General features: G+C 46.8%; 1 protein-coding gene across 1 annotated transcript in view; it reads right to left on the reverse strand.

Annotated features, from left to right (window-relative positions):
• The window catches only part of PIK3CD (phosphatidylinositol-4,5-bisphosphate 3-kinase catalytic subunit delta), a 70,898-nt gene extending 63,044 nt beyond the window's left edge, over nucleotides 1–7,854 (reverse strand). The window contains exon 1 of the mRNA XM_056542865.1: nucleotides 7,418–7,854. The gene's annotated coding sequence lies outside the window, so the exon portion shown is untranslated. The remainder of the gene's footprint in view (nucleotides 1–7,417) is intronic.
• Between the last annotated feature and the right edge of the window lie 16,930 nt (nucleotides 7,855–24,784).

Below are 24,784 nucleotides of genomic sequence, written 5' to 3' on the forward strand. Positions count from 1 at the left end.
TGTCCATATCAGGAACTGTCCAGAGGAGGGAGAGGTTTGCTATGGGGATTTGCTCCTACTCTGATGAGTTCCTGACAAGGACAGAGGTGTCAGCAGAGAGCACTGTGGTCAGACTGGAAAGAAATTCAAAAAGAAAAGAACTTCCTGTGTAGCATACAGCAGCTGATAAGTACTGGAAGGATTGGTTTTTATATAATTGTACGAACTATTAAAATATAGCATTATGTATCCCGTATGGTAAATGACGTAAATGTAAAAAAAAAAAAAAAAAAATACCAAACCCCAGAATAGCAATTTTTATAATATCCCAGAAAAAAATAAAAAATAAAAAGTTAAAAGCGATTAAAAAGTCAAAACAATACCTAAATGTTACTGATACAAAAAACAGATTATGGCGCAAAAAAAAAAGTGCCCTCAAACAGCCTCGTATGCGAACATTTTTATTTATTTATTTTTATTTTTTTAAATAAGCTACAGGGGTCAGAAATTGGCAATTAAGAAAAAATTCGAAAAAGTTCAGAATTTGTTTAAACTTAGTAAAACATGACAGACACTATACAAATCTAGTATTGCTGTAATCAGGCGACCTAAAGTATCAAAACAACATGTTATCTGACCACAAGGTAAATGGCGCAGAAAAGAAAACCAGCAAAGCTGCAAAATTATCTTTTACTATCACTTCAAATTTTTTTTTGGTTCGGAGAATATGTTATGGAAAAATAAAAAAAGGTATCATTATAGTAGGTAGTTATGGTTATTATAGGGCAAGGAGGAAAAAATGAGTGTAAAAGCGAAAATTGGTCCGGACAAGTGGATCGTCAGGAGGGACAAGGAGATTTTGCTCCGTTTTAGTCCCATGGACAAGTATTTTTTAATAAATTTCCACACCCCTGAACTATATTAAAGGGGTACTCCGGCGCTAAGACATCTTATCCCCTATCCAAAGGATAGGGGATAAGATGCCTGATCGCGGGGGTCCCGCCGCTGGGGACCCCCGTGATCTTGTACGCAGCACCCAGTTTATAATCAGTCCCCGGAGCACGTTCGCTCCGGGTCTGATTACTGGCGGTCACGGGGGGGCCGGAGCATTGTGACGTCACGCCCCCATGTGACATCACGCTCCGCCCCCTCAATGCAAGCCTATGTGAGGGGGCGTGACAGCTATCACGCCCCCTCTTGTAGGCTTGCATTGAGGGGGCGGAGCGTGACTTCACACGGGGGCGGGGCCGTGACGTCACAATGCTCCGGCCCCCTGTGACCGCCAGTAATCAGACCCGGAGCGAACGTGCTCCGGGGACTGATTATAAACTGGGTGCTGCGTACAAGATCACGGGGGTCCCCAGCGGCGGGACCCCCGCGATCAGGCATCTTATCCCCTATCCTTTGGATAGGGGATAAGATGTCTTAGCGCCGGAGTACCCCTTTAATTATATAAATGTCGCTAAAAAGGGATGGTGGGGGGTACAATTTTTGGAAATGGACTACCAAGGGGTACTCAGGCGACACAGGTAGAGAACCACGGTCATATCTGATCCTTCTAGGTTTGCAGCCTGTACCAGCTGCGCCACGGACAAGAGCAGTCGCCAACAACGGACTGGGGGGGGGGGGGGGGGTAATACTGCCATTATTCCTTATGATAGGTCAGTGGTCTTCAACCTGCGGACCTCCAGATGTTGCAAAACTACAACTCCCAGCATGCCCGGACAGCCAACGGCTGTCCGGGCATGCTGGGAGTTGTAGTTTTGCAACATCTGGAGGTCCGCAGGTTGAAGACCACTGTGATAGGTTGTATATGTGGGGAATTGTTATTTATGCTCATATATATATATAAAATATATATATGTAATATATATAATGCTTGCCTGGATACATAGTAATGGATTATAGAACAGGTATGAGGAACTGCAGGGCGAGTAAACAATGGGGGCGGGGAACCGCCACTGCAAGCGTGCGGGCGAAACGGGAAAACCCCACACTTATTTAGATGAAAACAGCCAGAAAGCAGGTGAACTGGATACAGAGGTAGATGTGTGTATAGATATAGCAGAGCCCATGCGCTGAAGAGCTTGCAGTCAACTGGTGCCGCAATGTTAAACAGATTTGTAAATGACTTCTATTAAAAAAAAAAATCTTAATCCTTCCAGTACTTATCAGCTGCTGTATGCTGCACAGGAAGTTATTTTATTTTTTTATTTATTTTCTGCCTGACCACAGTGCTCTCTGCTGACACCTCTGTCCGTGTCAGGAACTGTCCAGAGTAGGAGAAAATCCCCATAGCAAACCTCTCCTGCTCTGGACAGTTCCTGACACGGACAGAGGTGTCATCAGAGAGCACTGTGGTCAGACAGAAAGGAAATTCAAAAAGAAAAGAACTTCCTGTGGATCATACAGCAGCTTATAAGTACTGGAAGGATTGTTTTTTATATATATTTTTTTAAATAGAAGTAATTTACAAATCTGTTTTTCTTTTAAATCAACTGGTGCCAGAAAGTTAATGTTTTCCAATGGAGTACCCCTTTAAGATGTGTTGCTGATGTGTTTACACTGATACAATGGAAAAAAAACTCCCATCCAGGGGGAGATAAGGTCCTGAACACGTTTTCCAGGCTATGCTCACAAAGGAAACGAACGTACGATAAAAATTTCCAGGTGGACCTCCACATGACAGCGGAGGACCGCTCAGAAATGCGCGGAAATTCCATTTTGTGAACAGCGCAGCAGAATCCCATTGGAATCAATGGGACTCTGCTGCTGCGGAATGTCAGTGCAGAATTCCAAGCGGAAATTCCATGGTATGAACATAACATAACTGTTCACCGGCAGGCGGCTAATAACCAAAACCTGTGCCTACAGCAACCAGTCACATCTGACCAATGTAACCGTGCCCTGCCAGCCTGGCAATGGGATCATCTTTATTCATCCATTTATTCAAAGGGGTACTCCGGTGGAATTTTATTTATTTTTTAATCAACTGGTGCCAGAAAGTTACAGATTTGTAAATTACTTCTATAAAAAAAAAAATCTTTACCCTTCCAGTACTCTTTAGCAGCTGTTTGCTACAGAGGAAATGCTTTACTTTTTGAATTTCTTTTTTGTCTTGTCCACAGTGCTCTCTGCTGACACCTCTGTCCGTGTCAGGAACTCTCCAGAGCAGCATAGGTTTTGCTATGAGGATTTTCTCCTGCTCTGGACAGTTCCTGATACGGGCATCAGGTGTCAGCAGAGAACACTGTGGTCAAGACAAAATAAGAAATTCAAAAAGAAAAGGATTTCCTCTGTAGCAAACAGCTGCTAATAAGTACTGGAAGGGTAAAGATTTTTTTAATAGAAGTAATTTACAAATCTGTTTAGTTTTCTGGCACCAGTTGATTTAAAAAAAATATATATGTTTTCCACCGGAGTACCCCTTTAATATTTTCTGACCCAAAATTTTATAATTTCAAGGAAACCTTCCATCACTTTCATGCTGCCTGAACCACAAGTCATAAGGGGGTCCCCAGCCTCTCCTGTCCACCCCACCAGTCTTGATTGATAGATCCCGCTCTATACCCACAGAGATGTATCTATCAATCACCAAGGACCGCCCTGATGACTCTTGGTTCAGGCAGCATGAAAGCGACTACAAGTTTCCTTTTAAAGGGATAATCCAGTTTTTAAAAATGCTTCCCCTATCCACCTTTTAGTGGATCAGTGTTTGATCCATGGGGGGGGGGGGGGTGTTCGATCCTGAATTGACCCCAACCCCCCGCCCAATATCCAGAATGGTTCCCTAAATCTCCCCACTTCACGGAGAAGATAGGGGATAAGTTTGTAAGCACTTGAGTACCCTTTTAAAGGGGTACTCCACTGAAAAACATTTTTTTTTTATCAACTGGTGCCAGAACGTTAAACAGATTTGTATATTACTTCTATAAAAAAAAAAAAAAAAAAAATCTTAATCCTTCCAGTACTTATCAGCTGCTGTATGATCCACAGGAAGTTCTTTTCATTTTTGAATTTCCTTTCTGTCTGACCACAGTGCTCTCTGCTGACACCTCTGTCCATGTCAGGAACTGTCCAGAGTAGGAGCAAATCCCCACAGAAAACCTATGCTGCTCTGGACAGTTCCTGACACGGACAGAGGTGTCAGCAGAGAGCAGTGTGTTCAGACAGAAAAGAACTTCCTGTGGATCATAACAGCAGCTGATAAGTACTGGAAGCATTAAGATTTTTTTTAATAGAAGTCATTTTACAAATCTGTTTAACTTTCTGGCACCAGTTGATTTAAAAAAAAAATATATAAATAAATAAATAAAATGCTTTCCAGTGGAGTACCCCTTTAAGAATTTTACGCTATTTTGTTCTGTATTTTCAAAAGGAGTGTTTCCCAACCAGGGTGCCTCCAACTGTTGCAAAACTACAACTCCCAGCATGCCCGGACAGCCTTCGGCTGTCCGGGCATGCTGGGAGTTGTAGTTTTGCAACAGCTGGAGGCACCCTGGTTGGGAAACACCGCCATATACAATGTAACAAACTCTCAGCTGTGAGGGTTTTTAGCCTCAGGATGTAGCAAAGGAAGTTACCATGGCACCTATGGCAAGAAAACAGTCCAATGTAACCGTGCCCTACCACCAGCCTGGCAATGTATCAGACAGGATGCCAAGCAATGCCCCAGCACCAGTCTATCTGCGTTAGGAATATGGGAGCCAGACAACCAATACATAAAGAAACCCCCCGTCTGAGGGTAAATCCCCACATGGCTGGCAGGGACAAAAAAAGTCAGACGGGCATCCTCTCACCAGACATGTAGCCTCCCGGGTGCCAGGCAGAGCAGGGGTGATTTATGTACCAGTGGATAATGAAGACGATTCGTCAGCGCCCGCTGGACAGCAGATATAATTGCTCCGTAATTTAAAAAAAAAAAAGGAATGAATGGAGAGGCAGCATAGAAGATCACGGTGCCAGTCAGTGAGGAGTGATTCATGCCAGCCTGCGTCACTGATTAGGTAGACAGATGTGGTGACCAGGATGGCAGGGGATTAGATGCCAGGCTGGCACTTAGTAAAAGGCCGTTGAATGCCAGTTACCGGGGGATGGCAGACTAGGTAAATGGGTTAATAGACTTAGCTGTAATAGATGCCAGTCCCTGTGATGCTGTTGTGAGGACCATATAGTACTAAGTGGCACATGGGGCACCAGGATAACACGAGGCGCTGCAGGAGGTAAACAGGCCCCTCCTGCTCAGCAAGCTATAGTCCATCACTGGCACAACTTTACCCAGGTGACCAGAATGCCAGGTAAGAAGTGACAGGATGGGGATTTCCAATCAGCGAGTGGTAACATGCCAGGCAGAGGAGAACGGGAAGTGACAGATCGGAATGCCCAGCACCCGGCTGCTGAGAGCAGGTCGTTCCCATTAGCAGGATTATAGGCAGCGAGGTGACAGTGATGCCAGGAAGAAGGGTACAAAGTGATTAGGTGGTGTAACAGTCTGATGGCAGCAAGTGTGTACATCTGGGCAAGCAAAAGGCTGAGCAGGGTGGAGCATGGCAATACCAGGCAGGGGGTAAGCAGTGCGAGGTACCAGTGATGCCAGGCAGGGGGCGGGCAGTGAGGGGGGCACTGATGCCAGGCAGGGGGCGGGCAGTGAGGGGGGCACTGATGCCAGGCAGGGGGCGGGCAGTGAGGGGGGCACTGATGCCAGGCAGGGGGCGGGCAGTGAGGGGGGCACTGATGCCAGGCAGGGGGCGGGCAGTGTGGGGGGCACTGATGCCAGGCAGGGGGCGGGCAGTGTGGGGGGCACTGATGCCAGGCAGGGGGCGGGCAGTGTGGGGGGCACTGATGCCAGGCAGGGGGCGGGCAGTGTGGGGGGCACTGATGCCAGGCAGGGGGCGGGCAGTGAGGGGGGCACTGATGCCAGGCAGGGGGCGGGCAGTGAGGGGGGCACTGATGCCAGGCAGAGGTCGGGCAGTGAGGGGGCACTGATGCCAGGCAGGGGGCGGGCAGTGAGGGGGGCACTGATGCCAGGCAGGGGGCGGGCAGTGAGGGGGGCACTGATGCCAGGCAGGGGGTGGGCAGTGATGCCAGCAGGGGGTGAGCAGTGTAGGGGCAGTGATGCCAGGCAGGAGGTGGGCAGTGTGGGGGGCACTGATGCCAGACAGGGGGTGGGCAGTGTGGGGGGCACTGATGCCAGGCAGGGGGTGGGCAGTGTGGGGGCACTGATGCCAGGCAGGGGGTGGGCAGTGTGGGGGCACTGATGCCAGGCAGGGGGTGGGCAGTGATGCCAGCAGGGGGTGGGCAGTGATGGGGCAGTGATGCCAGGCAGGAGGTGGGCAGTGTGGGGGGCACTGATGCCAGGCAGGAGGTGGTTAGTGTGGGGGCACTGACGCCAGGCAGGGGGTGGGCAGTGAGGGGGGCACTGATGCCAGGCAGGGGGTGGGCAGTGAGGGGGCATTGATGCCAGGCAGGGGGTGGGCAGTGAGGGGGCACTGATGCCAGGCAGGGGGTGGGCAGTGAGGGGGCACTGATGCCAGGCAGGTGGGCAGTGTGGGGGGCACTGATGCCAGGCAGGAGGTGGGCAGTGAGGGGGGCACTGATGCCAGGCAGGAGGTGGGCAGTGAGGGGGCACTGATGCCAGGCAGGGGGTGGGCAGTGAGGGGGGCAGTGATGCCAGGCAGGAGGTGGGCAGTGTGGGGGGCACTGATGCCAGGCAGGAGGTGGGCAGTGAGGGGGGCACTGATGCCAGGCAGGAGGTGGTTAGTGTGGGGGCACTGATGCCAGGCAGGGGGTGGGCAGTGTAGGGGGCACTGATGCCAGGCAGGGGGTGGGCAGTGTAGGGGGCACTGATGCCAGGCAGGGGGTGGGCAGTGAGGGGGCATGCCAGGCAGGGGGTGGGCAGTGAGGGGGCACTGATGCAAGGCAGGGGGTGGGCAGTGAGGGGGGCAGTGATGCCAGGCAGGAGGTGGGCAGTGTGGGGGGCACTGATGCCAGGCAGGAGGTGGGCAGTGAGGGGGGCACTGATGCCAGGCAGGGGGTGGGCAGTGAGGGGGCACTGATGCCAGGCAGGGGGGTGGGCAGTGAGGGGGGCAGTGATGCCAGGCAGGAGGTGGGCAGTGTGGGGGGCACTGATGCCAGGCAGGAGCTGGGCAGTGAGGGGGGCACTGATGCCAGGCAGGAGGTGGTTAGTGTGGGGGCACTGATGCCAGGCAGGGGGTGGGCAGTGTAGGGGGCACTGATGCCAGGCAGGGGGTGGGCAGTGTAGGGGGCACTGATGCCAGGCAGGGGGTGGGTAGTGTGGGGGCACTGATGCCAGGCAGTACAGCTGATGCAGACAGGGTGGTGACAGGCGGCAGAGCAGACAGGAGGGTGGCAGTCAGGGCGGCGGGCACCGTGTGACACAGCGGCGGGATGCGGCGGGGAATACGCGGCGCGGTCTCACCTGCCTCCTCCCTGGCTCCGGTGCCGCGCTCCCCTCCGGTCCTCTTCCCGTATCCCCCCGGCATTAACCCGTTATCTCCGGCTGCTCCTGGAGACGTTGTTGTGATCGGGCCGGGCGTGTACACCACGCTGAGCCGCCCTCCGCGGTCCACAGAGCCGCCGACAGCCCGGTGTGTTCCCGGTACAGGCCGGGCTCCAACTGCCGAGCATTTCCCATCAGAGGTGACAGAGCATCACCGGGGGCGGAGCCATCCTCTCCCGACCAATCACATCCTCAAGCAGTACGACAGGGCGGGGACGGATGACGCGAACAGGCCTGGTTGTGCAAGCACACCGTTGGGTCCTAGAGCCTCCATCTCTATTGTCTGCTGCATGGAGTGTCCTGTTATGTGCCACATTGTTACTGTCCCCCGTGTACTGTATCCTGCAGAATGTTTGCCCCCACTTATATGTACCCCCGTGTAATGTACCCTGCAGGATGTGTGCACCCCCTGATCTGTACCCTATTGTAATGTATCCTGCAGGATGTGTGCCCCCCTGATCTGTACCCTATTATAATGTATCCTGCAGGATGTGTGCCCCCCTGATCTGTACCCTATTGTAATGTATCCTTCAGAATGTGTGCCCCCCTGATCTGTACCCTATTATAATGTATCCTGCAGGATGTGTGCCCCCCTGATCTGTAGCCTATTATAATGTATCCTGCAGGATGTGTGCACCCCTGATCTGTACCCTATTGTAATGTATCCTTCAGGATGTGTGCCCCCCTGATCTGTACCCTATTGTAATGTATCCTGCAGGATGTGTGCACCCCTCTGATCTGTACCCTATTGTAATGTATCCTGCAGGATGTGTGCCCCCCTGATCTGTACCCTATTGTAATGTATCCTTCAGGATGTGTGCACCCCCCTGATCTGTACCCTATTGTAATGTATCCTGCAGGATGTGTGCCCCCCTGATCTGTACCCTATTGTAATGTATCCTGCAGGATGTGTGCCCCCCTGATCTGTACCCTATTGTAATGTATCCTGCAGGATGTGTGCCCCCCTGATCTGTACCCTATTGTAATGTATCCTGCAGGATGTGTGCCCCCCTGATCTGTACCCTATTGTAATGTATCCTGCAGGATGTGTGCACCCCCCTGATCTGTACCCTATTGTAATGTATCCTTCAGGATGTGTGCCCCCCTGATCTGTACCCTATTGTAATGTATCCTGCAGGATGTGTGCCCCCCTGATCTGTACCCTATTGTAATGTATCCTGCAGGATGTGTGCCCCCCTGATCTGTACCCTATTGTAATGTATCCTGCAGGATGTGTGCCCCCCTGATCTGTACCCTATTGTAATGTATCCTTCAGGATGTGTGCCCCCCTGATCTGTACCCTATTGTAATGTATCCTGCAGGATGTGTGCCCCCCTGATCTGTACCCTATTGTAATGTATCCTGCAGGATGTGTGCCCCCCTGATCTGTACCCTATTGTAATGTATCCTGCAGGATGTGTGCACCCCCCTGATCTGTACCCTATTGTAATGTATCCTTCAGGATGTGTGCCCCCCTGATCTGTACCCTATTGTAATGTATCCTGCAGGATGTGTGCACCCCTGATCTGTACCCTATTGTAATGTATCCTTCAGAATGTGTGCCCCCCTGATCTGTACCCTATTGTAATGTATCCTGCAGGATGTGTGCACCCCTGATCTGTACCCTATTGTAATGTATCCTGCAGGATGTGTGCCCCCCTGATCTGTACCCTATTGTAATGTATCCTGCAGGATGTGTGCCCCCCTGATCTGTACCCTATTGTAATGTATCCTGCAGGATGTGTGCACCCCCTGATCTGTACCCTATTGTAATGTATCCTGCAGGATGTGTGCACCCCTGATCTGTACCCTATTGTAATGTATCCTGCAGGATGTGTGCCCCCCTGATCTGTAGCCTATTGTAATGTATCCTGCAGGATGTGTGCACCCCTGATCTGTACCCTATTGTAATGTACCCTGCAGGATGTGTGCCCCCCTGATCTGTACCCTATTGTAATGTACCCTGCAGGATGTGTGCCCCCCTGATCTGTACCCTATTGTAATGTATCCTGCAGGATGTGTGCCCCCCTGATCTGTACCCTATTGTAATGTATCCTGCAGGATGTGTGCCCCCCTGATCTGTACCCTATTGTAATGTATCCTGCAGGATGTGTGCCCCCCTGATCTGTACCCTATTGTAATGTATCCTTCAGGATGTGTGCCCCCCTGATCTGTACCCTATTATAATGTATCCTGCAGGATGTGTGCACCCCTCTGATCTGTACCCCATTGTAATGTATCCTGCAGGATGTGTGCACCCCTGATCTGTACCCTATTGTAATGTATCCTTCAGGATGTGTGCACCCCTGATCTGTACCCTATAGTAATGTACCCTGCAGGATGTGTGCACTCCTCTGATCTGTACCCTATAGTAATGTATCCTTCAGGATGTGTGCACCCACTTATATGTACCCCCGTGTAATGTATCCTGCAGGATGTGTGCACCCCTTATCTGTAGCCTATTGTAATGTATCCTTCAGGATGTGTGCACCCCCTGATCTGTACCCTATTATAATGTATCCTTCAGGATGTGTGCACCCCTCTGATCTGTACCCTATTGTAATGTATCCTTCAGGATGTGTGCACCCCTCTGATCTGTACCCTATTGTAATGTATCCTTCAGGATGTGTGCACCCCTCTGATCTGTACCCTATTGTAATGTATCCTTCAGGATGTGTGCACCCCTCTGATCTGTACCCTATTGTAATGTATCCTTCAGGATGTGTGCCCCCCTGATCTGTACCCTATTGTAATGTATCCTTCAGGATGTGTGCCCCCCTGATCTGTACCCTATTGTAATGTATCCTTCAGGATGTGTGCCCCCACTTATATGTACCCCCGTGTAATGTATCCTGCAGGATGTGTGCACCCCTGATCTGTACCCTATTGTAATGTATCCTTCAGGATGTGTGCACCCCTGATCTGTACCCTATTGTAATGTATCCTTCAGGATGTGTGCACCCCCCTGATCTGTACCCTATTGTAATGTATCCTGCAGGATGTGTGCACCCCCTGATCTGTACCCTATTGTAATGTATCCTTCAGGATGTGTGCCCCCCTGATCTGTACCCTATTGTAATGTATCCTGCAGGATGTGTGCCCCCCTGATCTGTAGCCTATTGTAATGTATCCTGCAGGATGTGTGCACCCCTGATCTGTACCCTATTGTAATGTATCCTGCAGGATGTGTGCACCCCTCTGATCTGTACCCTATTGTAATGTATCCTGCAGGATGTGTGCCCCCCTGATCTGTACCCTATTGTAATGTATCCTGCAGGATGTGTGCCCCCCTGATCTGTAGCCTATTGTAATGTATCCTGCAGGATGTGTGCACCCCTGATCTGTACCCTATTGTAATGTATCCTGCAGGATGTGTGCACCCCTCTGATCTGTACCCTATTGTAATGTATCCTTCAGGATGTGTGCCCCCCTGATCTGTACCCTATTGTAATGTATCCTGCAGGATGTGTGCCCCCCTGATCTGTACCCTATTGTAATGTATCCTGCAGGATGTGTGCACCCCCCTGATCTGTACCCTATTGTAATGTATCCTTCAGGATGTGTGCCCCCCTGATCTGTACCCTATTGTAATGTATCCTGCAGGATGTGTGCACCCCTGATCTGTACCCTATTGTAATGTATGTGTGCACACCCTGATCTGCACCCCCTTAATATAATGCTGCCAGACAATGGGCCTCCTAAATACAATACTGCCGCATACTGTGCCCCTGACTGTACACCCTGTTCAAAATGATTATGCAAATTCTAGCAGAGCACTATTTTTAAGCAATATGGGGAAGAAAAAGGATCTCTCTGCTGCAGAAAAGAGTGAAATAGTGCAATGCCTTGGACGAGGTATGAAAACATTAGATATTTCACGAAAACTTAAGCGTGATCATCACACTATTAAGAGATTTGTGGCTGATTCAGAGCACAGACGGGCACATTGAGGAAGATTTCTGCCAGAACCATGCATCGGATGAGCAGCTGCTAAAATACCATTACATAGCAGCAAACAGATATTTGAAGCTGCTGGTGCCTCTGGAGTCTCACGCACATCAAGGTGTAGAGTCAGGCAACTGTGCATAAACCTTCTATTTGGCCACCACTAACCAATGCTCACAAGCAGAAATGGCTGCAATGGGCAGAAAAATACATGAAGACTAATTTTCAAACAGTCCTGTTCACTGGCGAGTGCTGTAAACCCTGGATGGTCCAGATGGATGGAGTAGTGGATGGTTGGTGGACCGCCACCCTGTTTCAACAAGGCTGCAACATCAGTAAGGTGGTGGTGGAGTCATGTTTTGGGCCAGAATCATGGGAAGAGAGCTGGTTGGCCCCTTTAGGGTCCCCGAAGGTGTAAAGATGACCTCTGGAAAGTATATGGAGTTTCTGACTGACCACTTTCTTCCCTGGTACAGAAGGAAGAACTATGCTTTCCATAATAAAATCATCTTTATGCATGATAATGCACCATCTCATGCTGCAAAGAATACCTCTGAATCAATGGCTGATATGGGGATAAAAGGAGAGAAAGTCATGGTGTGGCCTCCATCCTCCCCTGACCTCAATTATATTGAGAACCTTTGGAGCATCCTCAAGCAAAAGATAAACACTGCTCAAAAAAATAAAGGGAACACTAAGATAACACATCCTAGATCTGAATGAATGAACTAATCGTATGAAATACTTTCGTCTTTACATAGTTGAATGCGCTGACAACAAAATCGCACAAAAATTATCAATGGAAATCAAATGTATCAACCCATGGAGGTCTGGATATGGAGTCACACTCAAAATCACAGTGGAAAACCACACTACAGGCTGATCCAACTTTATGTAATGTCCTTAAAACAAGTCACAATGAGGCTCAGTAGGGTGTGTGGCCTCCACGTGCCCGTATGGCCTCCCTACAACGCCTGGGCATGATCCTGATGAGGTGGCGGATTGTCTCCTGAGGGATGTCCTCCCAGACCTGGACTAAAGCATCCGCCAACTCCTGGATAGTCTGTGGTGCAACGTGGCGTTGGTGGATGGAGCGAGACATGATGTCCCAGATGTGCTCAATCGGTTTCAGGTCTGGGGAACAGGCAGGCCAGTCCATAGCATCAATGCCTTCCTTTTGCAGGAACTGCTGACACACTCCAGCCACATGAGGTCTAGCATTGTCTTGTATTAGGAGGAACCCAGGGTCAACCACACCAGCATATGGTCTCACAAGGGGTCTGAGGATCTCATCTCGGTACCTAATGGCAGTCAGGCTACCTCTGGCAAGCACATGGAGGTCTGTGCAGCCCCCCAAAGAAATGCCACCCTACACCATTACTAACCCACCATGCTGGAGGATGTTGCAGGCAGCAGAACGTTCTCTACTGTGTCTCCAGACTCTGTCACGTCTGTCACAGTGTGAACCTGCTTTCATCTGTGAAGAGCACAGGGCACCAGTGGCGAATTTGCCAATCTTGGTGTTCTCTGGCAAATGCCAAACGTCCTGCACGGTGTTGGGCTGTAAGCACAACCCCCACCTGTGGATGTCGGGCCCTCATACCACCCTCATGGAGTCTGTTTCTGACCATTTGAGTGGACACATGCACATTTGTGGCCTGCTGGAGGTCATTTTGCAGGGCTCTGGCAGTGCTCCTCCTGCTCCTCCTTGCACAAAGGCGGAGATAGCGGTCCTGCTGCTGGGTTGTTGCCCTCCTACGGCCTCCTCCATGTCTCCTGATGTACTGCTTGTCTCCTGGTAGTGCCTCCATGCTCTGGACACTACGCTGACAGACACAGCAAACCTTCTTGCCACAGCTCGCATTGATGTGCCATCCTGGATGAGCTGCACTACCTGAGCCACTTGTGTAGGTTGTAGACTCCGTCTCATGCTACCACTAGAGTGAAAGCACTGCCAGCATTCAAAAGTGACCGAAAAAACATCAGCCAGGAAGCATAAGAACTGAAAGTGGTCTGTGGTCACCGCCTGCAGAACCACTCCTTTATTGGGGGTCTTGCTAATTGCCTATAATTCCCACCTGTTGTCTGTTCTATTTGCACAACAGCATGTGAAATTGATTGTCAATCAGTGTTCTTCCTGAGTGGACAGTGTGATTTCACAGAAGTGTCATTGACCTGGAGTTACATTGTGTTGTTTAAGTGTTCCCTTTATTTATTTTTTTGAGCAGTGTATGAGCGTGGTAGGCAGTTTACATCCAAACAGCAGCTCTGGGAGGCTATTCTGACATCTTGCAAATACATTCAAGCAGAAACTGTCCAAAAACTCACAAGTTTAATGGATACAAGACTTGTGAAGCTGCTATGAAATAAGGGGTCCTATGTTAAAATGTAACCGTGACCTGTTAAAATGTTTAAAAAGTTAAAAGTTGTTAAAAGTTTGATTGAAAACACAACAAATGACAATTTTCAGTTCTTTACAACCTATAACATGTTTTTGTAAATGAGAAAAATATTGTTTGCATAATAATTTGGAACAGGGTGTAGTGCTGCCACTCACTGTGCTCCTGACTATAATACTGTCACACACTGTGACCCTGAGTATAAGGGCACATTCACACTGTGGACATTCAGCCAGCGGGATTTCATTGGTTAAATGTCCACTTGCAGCAGTAGGACTGCATGGATGTTCGTGATCCCGCCCAAAGAATTTATGGGTGGACACCTATTCCACCGGTGAAATTCTGCTGCAGCGGTTCAGCAGTGTGCACACAGCAGCAGAATCCCATTGAAAATAATACTGATAATAATAATGATACTGCCACACACTGTGCCCCCTGAATATGACATTACCACACACTGTGCCCTTGAATATAATACTGTCACACAATTTGCTCTCTGACTATAATATTGCCACACACTGTGCTCCTGAATATAATATTGCCACACACTGTGCCCCCTGAATATGACATTACCACACACTGTGCTCTTGAATATAATGCTCTTGAATATAATACCGTCACACAATTTACTCTCTAAATATAATACTGCCACACACTGGCCCCCTGAATATGACATTGCCGCACACTGTGCCCTTGAATATAATACTGTCACACAATTTGCTCTCTGACTATAATATTGCCACACACTGTGCTCCTGAATATAATATTGCCACACACTGTGCCCCCTGAATATGACATTACCACACACTGTGCTCTTGAATATAATGCTCTTGAATATAATACCGTCACACAATTTACTCTCTAAATATAATACTGCCACACACTGTGTCCCCTGAATATGACATTGCTGCACCCTTTACCCTTGAATATAATACTGTCACACAATTTACTTTCTAAATATAATACTGCCCCACACTGTGCCCCTGAATATGACATTGCTGCACACTGTACCCTTGAATATAATACTGTCACACAATTTACTCTCTAAATATAATACTGCCACACACTGTGTCCCCTGAATATGACATTGCCGCACACTGTACCCTTGAATATAATACTGTCACACAATTTGCTCTCTGACTATAATTTTGCCACACACTGTGACCCTGAATATAATACTGCCACACACTGTGCCCCTGAATATGATATTACCACACACTGTGCCCTTGAATATAATACTGTCACACAATTTACTCTCTAAATATAATACTGCCACACACTTTGTCCCCTGAATATGACATTGCCGCACACTGTGCCCTTGAATATAATACTGTCACACAATTTACCTTTAAATATAATACTGCCCCACACTGTGCCCCTTCATATGACATTGCTGCACACTGTGCCCTTGAATATAATACTGTGACACAATTTGCTCTCTGACTATAATATTGCCACACACTGTGACCCTGAATATAATACTGCTACACTTTGTGCCCCTGAATATAATACTGCCACACACTGTGCCTCCTGAAAATTTTACTGCCACACACTGTGACCCTGAATATAATACTGCTACACTTTGTGCCCCTGAATATAATACTGCCACACACTGTGCCTCCTGAAAATTTTACTACCACACACTGTGCTCCCCGAATATAATACTGCCACACACTGTGCCCCTGAATATGACATTACCACACACTGTGCCCTTGAATATAATACTGTCACACAATTTACTCTCTAAATATAATACTGCCACACACTGTGACCCTGAATATAATACTGCTACACTTTGTGCCCCTTCAATATAATACTGCCACACACTGCACCCCTGAATATACCGGTAATAATACTACACACTGCAACCCAGACATACATTATAATCCTGCCACGAATGCTGCCACTGTGTTCCGAATTATTATGCACATGGCATTTTTTGTGTAAGAATGTTTTGTATTCTCAATAATTAGGTCCCTCAGACACATTTTGTGAGGAAAATTTCCTTGTGGAATTCCTCATTTTGAATGGTGCAGAGTCAGCGCTTATTTTGGGCAGAATTTGCCATGGAAATGAGCGGTGCATGTAATAGTCCCATGTAACAATGAGCTTCTACTGGCAGATTCTACCAAAAAAATAAACATGTCGGCAGAATCTGGATCGGCATTGGAGGGTTCGCTGTGGAAATTGTGAAGTGTGCACAGCGCAGCGGAATCCCACCGAAAACAATGAGAGGCTGCTGCAGGCCGAGTGCTCAATGGGTCCTTATATTACAGTGTTTCCCAACCAGGGCGCCTACAGATGTTGGAAAACTACAACTCCCAGCATGCCCGGACAGCCTTTGGCTGTCCGGGCATGCTGGGAGTTGTAGTTTTGCAACACCTGGAGTCACCCTGGTTGGAAAACACTGTTATATTACAATGTGGACCTTATTACAAGTGGAAGTACTGATAATGCCGATGGCTTTCATTCAAAAGAACACAAAACACATTGGAGATTTATCAAAACCCGTCCAGAGGAAGTTGCCCAGTTGCCCATAGCAACCAATCAGATCGCTTCTTTCATTTTGCAGAGGCCTTGTTAAAAATGAAAGAAGCGATCTGATTGGTTGCTATGGGCAACTCAGCAACTTTTCCTCTGGACAGGTTTTGATAAATCTCCCCCAATTGTTCCAAATTATTATGCAGAACACATGGAAAAGAGTCAATGAATTCTAATGACCTTTATATTATTTCAGACAGAAATCTCTTTTTTGCTTGCAGATAATTGTTCAAAAAAAATAAACAGAAGATAAATAAAATAAAATGACATTACAGTAATATTGATATATGAGCCCTTCTATGAGATGACTTTAACCCCTTAAGGACTCAGGGTTTTTCCGTTTTTGCACTTTCGTTTTTTCCTCCTTACCTTTTAAAATTCATAACCCTTTCAATTTTCCACCTAAAAATCCATATTATGGCTTATTTTTTGCGTCGCCAATTCTACTTTGCAGTGACATTAGTCATTTTACCCAAAAATGCACGGCGAAACGGAAAAAAAAATCATTGTGCGACAAAATCGAAAAAAAAATGCCATTTTGTAACTTTTGGGGGCTTCCGTTTCTACGCAGTGCATATTTCGGTAAAAATGACACCTTATCATTATTCTGTAGGTCCATACGGTTAAAATGATACCCTACTTATATAGGTTTGATTTTGTTGCACTTCTGGAAAAAATCATAACTACATGCAGGAAAATTTATACGTTTAAAAATGTCATCTTCTGACCCCTATAACTTTTTTATTTTTCCACGTACGGGGCGGTATGAGGACTCATTTTTTGCGCCGTGATCTGAAGTTTCTATTGGTATGATTTTTGTTTTGATCTGACTTTTTCATCACTTTTTATTCATTTTTTAATGTTATAAAAAGTTACCAAAATACGCTTTTTTGGACTTTGGAATTTTTTTGCGCGTACGCCATTGACCGTACGGCTTAATTAATGATATATTTTTATAGTTCGGACATTTACGCACGCGGCGATACCACATATGTTTATTTTTATTTTTTTTTACACTGTTTTATTTTTTTTATGGGAAAAGGGGGGTGATTCAAACTTTTATTAGGGAAGGGGTTAAATGACCTTTATTAACACTTTTTTTTAACTTTTTTTTTGCAGTGTTATAGGTCCCATAGGAACCTATAACACTGCACACACTGATCATTGTTATCCCATAGGGACCTATAACACTGCACACACTGTTCTCTTATACTGATCATTGTTATCCCATAGGGACCTATAACACTGCACACACTGATCTCTCATCCTGATCACAGGCGTGTATTAACACGCCTGTGATCAGCACTATCGGCGCTTGACTGCTCCTGCCTGGATCTCAGGCACGGAGCAGTCATTCGTCGATCGGACACCGAGGAGGCAGGTAAGAGCCCTCCCGGTGTCCGATCAGCTGTTCGGGACGCCGCGATTTCACCGCGGCGGTCCCGAACAGCCCGACTGAGCAGCCGGGATACTTTCAGTTTCACTTTAGAAGCGGCGGTCAGCTTTGACCGCCGCTTCTAAAGGGTTAATACCGCACATCGCCGCGATCGGCGATGTGTGGTATTAGCCGCGGGTCCCTGCCGTTGATTAGCGCCGGGACCCACGCGATATGATGCGGGATCGTGGCGCGATCCCGCTTCATATCGCGGGAGCCGGCGCAGGACGTAAATATACGTCCTGCGTCGTTAAAGGGGTACTCCGGTGGAAAACTTTTTTTTTTTTTTTTTTAATCAACTGGTGCCAGAAAGTTAAACAGATTTGCAAATTACTTCTATTAAAAAATCTTAATCCTTCCAGTACTTATTAGCTGCTGAATACTACAGAGGAAATACTTTTCTTTTTGAACACAGAGCTCTCTGCTGACATCATGACCACAGTGCTCTCTGCTGACACCTCTGTCCATTTTAGGAACTGTCCAGAGCAGCATATGTTTGCTATGGGGATTTTCTCCTACTCTGGACAGTTCTTAAAATGGACAGAGATGTCAGCAGAGAGCACTGTGGTCATGATGTCAGCAGAGAGCTCTGTGTCCCAAAAAGAAAAGAATTTCCTCTGTAGTATCCAGCACCTAATAAGTACTGGAAGGATTAAGTTTTTTTAATAGAAGTAATTTACAAATCTGTTTAACTTTCTGGCACCAGTTGATTAAAACAAAACAAAAAAAAGGTTTTCCACCTGAGTACCCCTTTAACAACGCTCCCATCCATTGATCTAGGTAGTCCATGTGTAGTTGTCACTTGTATTTCCTGAGGATGCCAACATCGTCGTCACTGCACATAGCTTGTCATTACACACACTGGTCCCTGTCTCCACAGGGCCTTCCAATCTGAACTCACCTATCAGGAAGACACCCACACAAATAAGGGGAGAACATACAAACTCCCTGCAGATGTTGTCTTTAGTGGGATTTGAACCCATGACCCCAGTGCTAACCACTGAGCCAACATGCCACCCATATGATTGAAGTCAGGAGGTGATGGGGGCCTTCTTTTCCTTCTTTTATGTCCAGGACACCAATGAGTCAACTGTGTTTCTTACAACATGGGATGGTGCATTGTCTTACATCAAAATCCTTTTCTTTTAGAAGGCATGATTCTTCTTTTTATGAAACACTCCACGTATTGTCCAAAGGTCATTCTGACACTCTCGGGGACCTACAATCCCAATGTTCTGGCCCAAACCGTCACTCGGTCACTTTCTAATCTCACAGTCTTGTTGGAATAGGTTGTGCCTTCACTAGACTCTTCCCTTAAAAGGGTACTCTGCCCCTAGACGTCTTATCCCCGATCCTGTCTGATCGCTGGGGACCCTGCGATCTCGGCTGCGGCGCCCCGGACATCCAGTGCACAGAGCGAACTTCGCTCCGTGCAGGATGACTGGCGATGCGGGGTGGAGGCTCTTGACGTCACGGTCACGCCCCGCTCATGACATCACGGCCATGCCCCCCTCAATGCAAGTCTATGGGAGGGGGCGTGACAGCTGCCACGCCCCCTCCCATAGACTTGCATTAAGGGGGCGTGGCCGTGACGTCAGGAGTGGGGCATGGCCGTAACGTAATGAGCCTCCTGCGCTGCACCCAATGCTCTAAACGTACGCCGGGTGCAGCAAAGAGTTCGTAGGAGTCCCCAGCGGCGGGACCCCCACAATCAGACACCTTATCCACTATCCTTTGGATAGGGGATAAGATGTCTAGGGGCGGAGTACCCCTTTAAAAGGATATTCTTCTGAATCATTTAAAGGTTCATTGCCAAACTTTAGACGGTCCTGTACATTTACTTTCTTGAGCTGGGGGACCTTGCGGACACTGCAGGATTTCAGCCCTTCACTGCCTAGTGTCTTACCTATTGTTTTCTTGGTGACTATGGTTCCAGCTGCCTTGACAAGATCCTCCTGTGTGGTTCTGGCCTGATTCCTCACCGTTCTCATGATCATTCAAACTCCACAAGGGGAGATCTTACATGAAACCCCCAACCGAGGGAGATTGACAATTATTTTGTGTTTCTTTCATTTGGGAATAATGGCATTGACTGTTCTAAACTTCTCACCAAGCTGCTTGGCGATGATCTTGTCGCCCATTCCATCCTTGTGTAGGTCTACAATCTTGTCCCTGACATCCTTGGACAGCTCTTTGGTCATGGCCATGGTGGACTGTTTGGAATCTGATTAATTGATTGCTTCTGTGGTCAGGTGTCTTTATACAAGTAACAAGCTGAGATAAGGAGCACTCCCTTTAAGAGAGTGCTCCTAATCTCATCTCATTACCTGTATAAAAGACACATGGGAGACAGAAATCTTGCTGATTGATAGGGGATCAAATGCAAATCAATTTATAATTTATCTGAAATGCATTTTATTTCTGGATTTTTTTATTGTTGTTCTTTCTCACGCTGTTCGAACGAACTGACCCTTTCTTTATTAGTTTGTAAACATACAAAATCAGCAGGGGGTCAAATACTTTTTACCTTGACTGTACATACAGTTATATAGCAAAGCACATAAGCAGCTGAGTAATCTTCAATTAGGGTCCTCCAGCTTTAGGCTGATGGTGGGATCCCCCCAAATCAGCTGTTTTCACAAAGGTAAGCCTCATTTCCCTTGCAGTGATATTCTCACACTTCTCATGAATTCAGAGATAACACATTGATTCTGGTTTCTACATAAAGGCTGACCACAACGCTTTCTTCTGCCTGTATACGGGGATGTCCTGTTCTCCCTTCTGTAGGTTAAGAAAAGGGGTCGTTCATGAAAAGTTCTGAAACTTTCGTAAGGGTGGGTTCACACCACGATTTTTTAATGCAGTTTTTGGATACGTTTAAAAAAAAAAAAAAAAAACGTATGCAACCGTACAGCAAACCTTGGCCATAGACACCAGACACCATAATCTATATTATTGTCTCCGTTTTTCAAACCATACGTTTTTGTTTTTTTTTTCTGGACAGAAAACCGTGGCCTACTACGGTTTTTGGTCCGGGTGAAAAACCGTATTAAACCGTATACATTTTTTTTTTAACATGGGAGTCAATGGGAACCGTACAGAGCTGTATGTGAGTACGGTTCCATCCAGTTTTCACCATACGGTTTTTGACTTTGCACAGTTTTTTTTCTTGGAATTTCAACCAAACAAGTGAAACTTTATTCATAATGGAGTGAAAAGTTCAAAACGTATATGTTTTTTAAGAAAAACTTATGCAACCGGACATCATTTTTCAAACCGTATACGTTTTTTAACCGTATACAGATAAAACTTTGTACACACGTTTTGATACAGTTTAGTCAGGTTTTGAGGAATCCGTTTTTTTAATCAAAAACCTGATACAAAACTGTATTGCAGAAATGTGGTGTGAACCCACCCTTATAGACATTGCTTTTGCATTCCCTTTCATTGTCAATATCTCTGCTTGCTGTCAGTAAATTGTAAACAGAATAAGTAGCTAATTGCTACAAAGAAAAAGCCGATCTGTAGGAGGCGCTGCTCGCATATGTGAAAGGACGGAGAGACTCAAGCCAGCACAGGTAAAAGTTGTTTATTGTGCAAAAGAGTGGACAACGCGTTTCGGCACACACAAAGTGCCTTCCTCAGGTCCAAAAAGTACAATGCAAACTTCTTAGTTAGTATGCAGTGTATACTAAATTGTAAACATTGATTCCTGTTTAGATTTAGGGTCTGGAGACCCATACAGACATCGTACCATTCACAGCAGCAATGTATTACAATCCATACAAAGTAACTGTCTCCTGACATGCTCATCAAAAGTTACAATGTCACAAAAAGTTCCCAAAACTCAACACATTACACCACACCTGTTTACTGCCTTAGACCACTGTGTAAGGCTGCATGCACACCATGTTTTTGCAATGCAGTTCCTGTATCAGGTTTTTGATGAAAAACGGATTCCTCAAAACCGGACTAAACTGTATCAAAACAGGTATACAAATTTTAACCCATATACGGTTGAAAACCATATGCGGTTTGAAAAATGATGTCCAGTTGCATCCGTTTTTTAAGAAAAAAACGTATATGTTTTTAACTTTTTACTCCATTTTGAATAAAGTTTCACTTGTTTGGTTGAAATTCCAAGAAAAAAAACTGTGCAAAGTCAAAAACCGGAATGTGAAAACTGGATGGAACCGTACGCACATACAGTTCTGTACGGTTCCCATTGACTCCCATGTAAAAAAAAAAAAAAAAGTATACGGTTTAATACAGTTTTTCATCTGGATCAAAAAACGTGGAAGACTACGGTTTTGGGTACGGGTAAAAAAAAACGGACAAAACCGTATAAGTTGCAAAACGGACTGAACCGGATGATGCGTTTGACATATGATTTACAATGTTAAGTCAATGCATACGGGTTTTCTATACGGTTCCACACGGTTTTTAACTTAAAACCATATACGGGAACTGTATAGCACAAACGTGGTGTGCATGCAGCCTTAGACCAGGAAACACAGCACCAGCTCCACTTTCTTCTGTGTCCCCGCCTGACTTCAAGCTGTTATCTTTTATCTACACTGATACATTAGAACAAACTACAACTGTGTGAATAGGACAAGGTCAGAATCATTTCCAGCTTCTGCATATAAACAGGAATGTCTCCATTCATAGACAACAGTTATCCAATCCAGTGAGAAGTGAAGCAACTTTGCAAACAGTCTCAATGGAAATTGTCTGCCATTGTGTGTCTACTGCTCTTCTGCAGAACTATGTGTCTCCATGGTTACAGACTACAAACAAACCCTGTGTAGTCTGATCCTGCAGCCACGTGTTACATTCTTTCATGTTTTTGGTAGGTTTGGTTCAGTAGCCCTGGCTAATACAGAAATGCATATGGATGTGGATGCACAGGGATGGTCCTATATACAGATAGGATAACCGTTCTATTATAGGAGACATGTGAGACAGTAGTGCAGAGTATAGTAGCAGTAATAACACCCTGGACCCTTAATGCTATGAAGTGATGTAATGAAATATTGAGCCAGAGGAAAATGGGCCCCACTGCATCACCTGTAAATGGGCCCCCACCTTTGCCATTTATACTACTGGTCTCTTTATATGTAGTATAATGGCCTCTGCTTCTGCTCCCCCTATAGCTACACTCATTAATGCAGGACTTGACAAATGTGTCAAGAATCTAGGGGCCAGGAAAAAGCAGCCAGGATGCTGCATGTCATGTGATCAGTCATTGGTGTTCCCCCATCTTTCCTGCCTCACAGTTATTAGTGTCCCTTCATTTCCCACGTGTGCAACAGTCTTTACTGTCCCCTTATGTCCCTGTGTTTCACAGTCATTACTGTTCCTTCAAGCCCATGTGTGTATCACAGTCATTACTGTCCCCTCATCCCCCTGTGTGTCACAGTTATTACTGTCCCCTCACCCCCCTGTGTGTCACAGTCATTACTGTCCCCTCATCCCCCTGTGTGTCACAGTCATTACTGTCCCCTCATCCCCGTGTGTCACAGTTATGTCCCCTCATCTCCCCCTGTGTATCAATCATTAGTGTCCTCTCATCTCTCCTATGTCACAGTAAAAGGGTCCCTTCAGCTGCCCTGTGTATCAAAAGCATTACTGTCCCCTCATCTCCCCCTGTATGTCATTTTCATTACTGTCCCCTCATCTCCCCTGTGTCTCATAGTCATTACTGTCCCCTCTTCTACCCCTGTGTGTCATAGTCATTACTGTCCCCTCATCTCCCCTGTGTCTCATAGTCATTACTGTCCCCTCTTCTACCCCTGTGTATCATAGTCATTACTGTCCCCTCTTCTACCCCTGTATGTCATATTCATTACTGTCCTCTCATCTCCCCTGTGTCTCATAGTCATTACTGTCCCCTCTTCTACCCCTGTGTATCATAGTCATTACTGTCCCCTCTTCTACCCCTGTATGTCATAGTCATTACTGTCCCCTCTTCTACCCCTGTGTGTCATAGTCATTACTGTCCCCTCTTCTACCCCTGTATGTCATAGTCATTACTGTCCCCTCTTCTACCCCTGTGTGTCATAGTCATTACTGTCCCCTCTTCTCCCCCTGTATGTCATAGTCATTACTGTCCCCTCTTCTACCCCTGTGTGTCATAGTCATTACTGTCCCCTCTTCTACCCCTGTGTGTCATAGTCATTACTGTCCCCTCTTCTACCCCTGTGTGTCATAGTCATTACTGTCCCCTCTTCTCCCCCTGTGTGTCATAGTCATTACTGTCCCCTCTTCTACCCCTGTATGTCATAGTCATTACTGTCCCCTCTTCTACCCCTGTGTGTCATAGTCATTACTGTCCCCTCTTCTACCCCTGTGTGTCATAGTCATTACTGTCCCCTCTTCTACCTCTGTGTGTCATAGTCATTACTGTCCCCTCTTCTACCCCTGTGTGTAATAGTCATTACTGTCCCCTCTTCTACCCCTGTGTGTCATAGTCATTACTGTCCGCTCATCTCCCCCTGTATGTCAGTCATTACTGTCCCCTCTTCTACCCCTGTGTCTCATAGTCATTACTGTCCCCTCTTCTACCCCTGTATGTCATAGTCATTACTGTCCCCTCATCTCCCCTGTATGTCATAGTCATTACTGTCCCCTCTTCTACCCCTGTGTCTCATAGTCATTACTGTCCCCTCTTCAACCCCTGTATGTCATACTCATTACTGTCCCCTCATCTCCCCTGTGTCTCATAGTCATTACTGTCCCCTCTTCTACCCCTGTGTGTCATAGCCATTACTGTCCCCCCATCTCCCCCTGTGTGTCGTAGTCATTACTGTCCCCTCTTCTACCCCTGTGTGTCATAGTCATTACTGTCCCCTCATCTCCCCCTGTGTGTCATAGTCATTACTGTCCCCTCTTCTCCCTCTGTATGTCATAGTCATTACTGTCCCCTCTTCTACCCCTGTATGTCATAGTCACTACTGTCCCCTC

Source organism: Hyla sarda, chromosome 10 (assembly GCF_029499605.1).
Source record: "Hyla sarda isolate aHylSar1 chromosome 10, aHylSar1.hap1, whole genome shotgun sequence".
Taxonomy (NCBI): Eukaryota; Metazoa; Chordata; class Amphibia; order Anura; family Hylidae; genus Hyla; species Hyla sarda.